This window comes from Rhinopithecus bieti, unplaced genomic scaffold (genome assembly GCF_001698545.2).
Source record: "Rhinopithecus bieti isolate Rb0 unplaced genomic scaffold, ASM169854v2 scaffold_56806, whole genome shotgun sequence".
Taxonomy (NCBI): Eukaryota; Metazoa; Chordata; class Mammalia; order Primates; family Cercopithecidae; genus Rhinopithecus; species Rhinopithecus bieti.
This window is the reverse complement of record NW_016823424.1, coordinates 30281-38111: the sequence shown is the minus strand read 5'-3', so window position 1 is coordinate 38111 and position 7831 is coordinate 30281.

The window sequence follows — 7831 nt, the reverse complement described above, 5'->3', positions numbered from 1 at the left end:
ATTCATACGCTCTGCTTTTAGTTCATATATACATACATAATGTTTTTCCTTTCTTAATTTTGTCTTTTTATTTGGGATCAGCTTCTTGCACTCCTTTCCTAACTCAACTGTTGCCGTCTCACCTTCTCTCATCTGATCACTTCATGTTTTGTTTTTGTTACTGCCTGGATGAGGCACTTCTGTCAATTTTTTCAAGACCTTAGTTCCAGCAGCAGAATGGAAAAATCCTTGAAGCCCAGGCTGATGCTTGAAGTAGCTGTGGAGGGAGTGTTGAAAATACTGCTGACGCAGGCACCTTCTTGGCGCTGGAGAGTCAAAGTCATCTCCTTTCATTAGCTGCTCTAAGCATCGAAAATTAGAAGTCTTTGGGTGGAATTGTACAAGAGTCCCTTTGAAGATAATAATCTTGACTCAGTTTGTATAAACTGTCAAATTTTCAAATAATAGGTAGGGGGCTTTCACTAGGAAAATCATGTGCTCAGAGAGGAGATGACTTGTAGTCAGGTTCAGGAGTTAAGAATATTTGGACTTTGGTACCACTGTCTTCCAGGGTAGCTCTAAGTTTTGATGTGTGGGCTTCTGAGTTTACATTCTGAAAGTAAATATACTTCTTTTGAACATCCCCACTAGGTTCTTTTCCATTGTCAATAAGGAGCATCAGCCAATGAATCTGTTTTCAGGTTTCCATTCTGCAGAACTCCTCCAGAACGTGCTAGTGGCAAGACAGTGGTTCTTAGGATCTTTTCCCTTAACTTTTCCTTGAATGTTCTTGGGTGGTTCCTAAGGGAAAAGGAAGCACATGATCATGGGAATGCTAGCCCAGAACAAAAAGAAATCTTGTCTTACCACGGTGGTTTATAGGAGAGATTGGGAGAAATCCTGTTTTCTCTGTGACCTGATTTCAGAAGAGACTGATCCAAAAATTACAACGGCAGGGAACCTAGTGCATTTGGCACTGAGATGTAAATGCAACCAGAATTGTCCTCAAGGCCCAGCCATAAAAGCATTGCCTCTCTCGACCTTCTGGTATCTTGTTAGAGAGCTTTTCACTGTGAGGAAGTGTGGAAAAATGGCTGTGTGTGTGTGTGTGCGTGTGTGTAATCTGTTAGGTTGGGGATAGGTTTTCTGCTAGCCAATATTAAAAGAGACCTGCAATAAAAAAATTACCCTGATCTGATAGAAAGCAAGTGTTTTTGTATGTGTGGGTGAATGTGTGTTCATGCCTGTATATGTCTACACACAAATGACAAATTATATTTGAAATTGTTGGAAAATAAATTCAGATCAAAATATCTTTCAGGCCCATTACCTAGAAATCTATCTTAAAACCTGGGTATGTTCCTAAGGTCATTTCTTTGCTTATGCTAAATTAATTACAATTATGAATGGAGGATATTCTACTGTACTTTTTTAAAAAGAAACTATTTTTGTGTTTGAAAGTGAAACCAACATGCAGATCTATAGCAGAGTCCTTATTCTTTTCATAAATCTTTTTACTTTGGCTACAAATAGATGATGGTATGATTCTATTATATATTTTATATAAAATCCATCCAAATTAAGTTTTGGGTAAGTGTGTTGTTTAACCTGAAATATAATAACTTAATACTCTAAACAATAGTTCATTCGATTTGGTCCTTTCTCCACAGATGTAATTCTGTTTTCAACTCAGGAACTATGACAAGGAACTTTCCCCAGATCAAATTCTATTAACGCTGAGATACAAGTCATCCATGCACAGCCACTATCATACCCTTTATTCTCACTGAAAGGCAGAACTCAGAACCTGTTATTTTATGTCTGTAATCATGTACTTTGGCATCTTTTGGAGGAAAGGGGCAGGATAACTCACTGAAGTGTACAGTATTTTGCCAGTGCATTTCAAGGAATGGAATCTTCTCCAGTATGAAATTACTAGATATAAACTAGTGTAATGATAGTGAGGATATAAGCTTTTAGAAGGTAATTTGATGGTATTTCTCTCTTGAATGGAAAGCTGCTGGTTTACCCTCAACCCTCTTCATTAGCATTACCATGAGTGAATTTATATCTAATTATTTCCACTTGCCCTGTTCTCTTCTCACCAAGGAAGCTCCAGATCCAGTATCTTGTTTGGCCTCAAAACAGAAGCAGCTTCTTTTGTCTCCCAGCAGTAGTGAGCCACTCAGTCTTTTCCACAGGAAGTTAGGAGCCTACATTCCTTGAGTCAGGAGCTCATTACAGAAAAACCCCGTTTCCCTGAACTTTTGGCTAACAGAAATTAATGTAACTGACATGCATATTGATTCTGAAATTTTTTCATCAGTTTTTTTCATTTTTTTGAATGAGTTTTTTAAATTAATTTTTTAGATGACCAATCTTGCAGGGCAGGGGATGCCCAGAAGAGTGGTGAGATAGTACAACACTTAATCCCTCATCCTTTCAGGTTTTCAGGTTGCCCATTTATATTCATTTGCATATCATTTGACTGTCTCACTTTTTACCCAGAACAGTAACAACCCACACCATCTTCCTTCAGGAACTTCCCAACTGGCACTCTGTGGGTGCTATACAGAGTGCAATTTAATGGATATTTCTCAGCCTGGTTCAGAATAAATTGAACCTTTGATCCCAGAAAGTATATATTGAAGTGTGGGATAGATTATGATTAGGGGAGGTTTGGAGACAAAAGCTGTAAATTACTATGGCTGATTTATTTCTACTATATACATATATATTTTTTGCTTTTGTGTATCCTATATAGGAAACTAAGCATTGTATTTTTTTTTTTAACAAATCTAAAAAAGCACTATGAACTGCAGGTGTTTGACTTTCAAAGTATATTTTGTATTGTTAATATCTTCACGTTTTGTGAATACTGGAAGCTGCAGATCTTTGCTAGGACGCAATAAAATTTATATACTTTTTGAGGGGTTCTTCTGGGGGTGCTAATCAGGCCCCTATTATGCTTAGGGGGAGCCCTGGTGCTACTTGCTTGAAGTTTTCAGTTGTAAGTACCCTGATGCCTTTTGGACCTTGGGATCAGATCAAGAGTTTTGGAGATCAGGTACCAAGGAAATAGGGACAGTCTAGCTGCCTCAAGTGAGGGGGCCTTTGCATAGCTCTCCTTCCCCCTCACTGAACCTGGGTAGCCTCTTGGGGTTGAGAGGGAAAATGTGAAATCTTGGAATTTATCTCCCTTAGAAGAGAGCCAGTAACTTACGTACAAGGATGAAAGGTCACAGCAGTAGCTTTGGGGAAAGGGAGGAAGATATGGCACTTCTCCAACCCCGGAAAACATTGCTTTTGAAAACTGCTGATAAAATATGAGCCGGTTATTACTTCTGTTTGGGAGACTGTGCTCTCTGTGGTGCCTCTCTTGGCTCTACTCCATAGATACCAGACCTCTTCTAGGAGGATGAGCAGACCAGCTTTGAGGTTGACCTGTTTCTTTGTCTGCCTTCCCAAAACACCAGCCCCCAGGAAGACATTAAGCAGTCTTAAGCTTAAATTCCTACTCCCTCTTCCAAATTTGGCTCACTTGCCTTAGATCCAAGGCAGGGAAAGGAAAAGAAGGGGGATCCCTGGCTTTATTACTCCCCTGAGTCTTCACTCTGACTTCCCCAAACCCAGAAAGATTTTCTCCACAGTGTTCATTTGAAAAGAAGAGTATTTTGTCCCATTTTCCCCTTCCTCATTATCAAACAGCCCCAGTCTTCCTTGTCTCTGCTAAGAGAGTAGAGGTATGATGATCTGCCCCTCAACTGCCTTAAGTCCTAGCTAAGTATCAGGGAAAAAAAAAAAAACACCTAACAAATGGGATTAGACTAGGGCTGCAAGTAGTGAGGATTTTGTTGATACCTCTACTGGATGTGTGCTTTCCCATATCTTGCCTTCAGGAATTACACTGTGCCTTTTCCCCAGGGATATGGGCTCTGTCTACTCAGTGCTCCAGTTTCCTGGTAACTGCTCTTGACCATTGTGGACAAGGGCAGGTCTTCATATTTCTGATCATCCCTTACTCCCAGTGAAATCCCATAGCCCTTACCTAGAGTCTAGGGCACAAAGACTTTGGGGAAGATACGCTGAGACATCTACACACACCAGTGGCAGCTGCCCCAGGGCCTGCTTCCTCTTCCTAAGTCTGTCATCCTCTGGAAGGGAGGGGTGGTGCTCCAATCTCTGGTGCCTAAAAACCCAAGTTTATTTCTCTCTCAACACTGGCAATAACCAGTCCACACCACTGTTGCCTTTTAAAACCTCTTAATAATCTCATGCTGTGTTGTTGATTCCAATCCAATTATCACCAGGGCTGTGTGGGTAAATGCTTTTAAATGCTCTCTCATCTTGCTATTCCCCCTCACTCCCTACTCTTAGGTATGTATGATGCTAATCTTGTCCCTAAGTAAGTTTCTTCCTGCTCCTTTTGTATCTTCCTTTCTTGTTTTTCCTCCTACCTTTTGTCTCTTGGTGTTTTGGGACTTTTTTTTTTTTTTTTTTTTTTTTTTTGGCCTTTTGTACAAAGGTTAGTTTCAATGTAGTCTGTAGCCTCCTTTGTAAACCAATTAAAAGTTTTTTAATAAAAGCCATGTCTCTGGTGTATTGAGGAGGGTTGGGAATGGGAAGAGTGTACGTTTATAACTTCATACTCTGAACCTAACGAAGGTTTACAGCTATACTGTGTTGTGCTCCATACATGTTAATCAGTGCAGTTGCCCTACACTTAACTCCTGGGTAAATGTTTTCATGATCAGATCAGTGTGCCACAACTGCATGGAAATGTGGAGGACCAAGACAAACAGGCAGCACTAACTTTGTTTTTTTTCCCCATATGCTTTTTTATTTTGGAATAATTTTAGATTTACAGAAAAGTTGCAAAGCTAGAACACAGTTTCCGTATGATCCTTACCCCATTTCCCTCATTGTTAACATTACCATGGTACATTGTCAAAATTAAGAAACTGACATTGGGGCTGGCGCTGTGGCTCATGCCTGTAATCCCAGCACTTTGGGAGGCAGAGGTGGGCAGATCAGGAGGTCAAGAGATGGAGACCATCCTGGCTAACATGGTGAAACCCCGTCTCTACTAAAAACACAAAAAGCCGGGCGTGGTGGCGGGCACCTGTAGTTGCAGCTACTTGGGAGGCAGAGGCAGGAGAATGGCGTGAACCCAGGAGGCGGAGCTTGCAGTGAGCTGAGTTCACGCCACTGCACTCCAGCCTGGGCGACAGAGCGAGACTCTGTCTCAAAAAAAAAGAGAAACTGACATTGGTACATTACATTAGCTAAACTCCAGACTATGGGTTTCATTAGTTTTTCCATTGATGTGTTCTTTCTGTTCCAGGATCTATCCCAGGGTACCACATAGCATTTACTCGTCATGTCTCCCCAGTCGGCTCAGAGTTTCTTAGTCTTTCCCTTTTTTTCATGACCTTGACAGTCTTTGGGAGTATTGGCCAGATATCCTGTAGAATATCCCCCAATCTGGGTTTGTCTGGTGTTTTCCCCATTGTTAACACATGACCTTACCTCCTAGAGGGTGATATCTACATCTATTATCTGGATTTTTTTTTTCCTCCCAGCTTCCCAAGCTTATGGTGGAATTCTGTAAGAAAGGGAGGTTGGTCTCTTCTCCCTCATTTAGTCAATTTATATTAGTATGTGTTAATGTGTATTTCTTTTATACATGGATTATAATCCAGTACTATTTTGTTGCTCAAATTTTCCCAGCTACAACCATTGTTACCTTTTGTCAGCCTATAAGCATGTTCTGGCCAGGCACGGTGGCTCACCCCTGTAATCCCAGCACTTTGGGAGGCTGAGCTGGGTGGATTACCTGATGTCAGGAGTTTGAGACTAGGCTGGCCAACATGGCGAAACACTGTCTCTATTAAAAATACAAAAACGTAGCCAGGCGTGGGAGCTGGCACCTGTAATCACAGCTACTTGGAGGCTGAGGGAGGAGAATTGCTTGAACCGGGAGATGGAGGTTGCAGTGAGCCGAGATCGCGCCATTACACATTGTCTGGGCAACAGAGCTGTCTCAAAAAAAAAAAAAAAAAGGCCGGGGGCGGTGGCTCAAGCCTGTAATCCCAGCACTTTGGGAGGCCGAGACGGGCGGATCACGAGGTCAGGAGATCGAGACCATCCTGGCTAACACAGTGAAACCCGGTCTCTACTAAAAAATACAAAAAAGCTAGCTGGGCGAGGTGGCGGGCGCCTGTAGTCCCAGCTACTCCAGAGGCCGAGGCAGGAGAATGGCGTGAACCCGGGAGGCGGAGCTTGCAGTGAGCTGAGATCCGGCCACTGCACTCCAGCCTGGGCGACAGAGCGAGATTCCGTCTCAAAAAAAAAAAAAAAAAGCATGTTCAAGCATTCCCCTTCCCCATTTTGAAAACCTCAGCTTCCTCTTCAAGCTACTGATTAATTTTTTCCATTTCCAAAGTTAGGGAAAGTAGTTTATACTCATTTTTCTCTTCCTTTATTCAATCCTCAGGCTACTTTGTGGGTTTGCTTTTGTTTTTTTGTTTTTGTTTTTTGGGATGGAGTCTTGCTCTGTCACTCAGGCTGGAGTGCAGTGGCACAATCTCAGCTCACTGCAACCTCCACCTCCCGGGTTCAAGCAATTCTCCTGTTTCCGCCTTCCGAGTAGCTGGAATTACAGGCACGCGCCACCATGCCCGGCTAATTTTTGTATTTTTAATAGAAATGGGGTTTCACGATGTTGGCCAGGCTGGTCTTGAACTCCTGACCTCAGATGATCCGCCTGCCTCGGCCTCCCAAAGTGCAGGGATTACAGGCGTTAGCCACTGTGCCCGGCTTGTTTTGTTTTGTTTTTTTTTTTTTTTCGAGACAAGGTCTAGTTCTATCACCCAGGCTGGAGCACAGTGACATCACTCTCACTCTCATCTTGCCTCACTGCAACCTCCATCCCCTAAGCTCAACCTATCCTCCCACCTCAGCCTCCCAAGTAGTTGGGACTACAGGTGCGCGCCATCACACCTGACTAATTTTTTTTTTTCTTGTTTTTTGAGATGGAATCTCACTCTGTCGCCCAGGCTGGAGTGCAGTGGCGCAATCTCGGCTCACTGCAAGCTCCGCCTCCCAGGTTCATGTCATTCTCCTGCCTCAGCCACCCGAGTAGCTGGGACTACAGGCGCTCACCACCATGGCCGGCTAATTTTTTGTATTTTCAGTAGAGACGGGGTTTCACCGTGTTAGCCAGGATGGTCTCGATCTCCTGACCTCGTGATCCGCCCGCCTCGGCCTCCCAAAGTGCTAGGATTACAGGCGTGAGCCACCGCGCCCGGCCTACACCCAACTAATTTTTGTATTTTTTGTAGAGACAGAGTTTCGCCATGTTGCCCAGGCTGGTCTGGAACTCATGAGCTCAAGCGATTCACATCTGCCTCGGCCTTCCAAAGTGCTAGGATTACAGGCATGAACCACTGCACCTGGCCCAGGCTACTTTGTTCAGCATCCATCATTTACCAGAAAATTTCCCAGTAGCATCAACCATCTGGATGCCAGCTCTGGTGATCTTTCAGTCATTAACCTCTTAGACCTCACTGCTTCAATGTGCTACTTTTGACTACTGTATCTTAGAGCTTTCTTCCCATAGAATGTGACACTGATACACTCTTGGTTCTCCTTCAGCATTTCCTTTTTTTTTTTTTTTTTTTTTTTGAGACGGAGTCTCACTCTGTCACCCAGGCTGGAGTGCAGTGGCCAGATCTCAGCTCACTGCAAGCTCCGCCTCCCAGGTTCACGCCATTCTCCTGCCTCAGCCTCCCCAGTAGCTGGGACTACAGGCGCCGCCACCTCGCCCGGCTAGTTTTTTGTATTTTTAGTA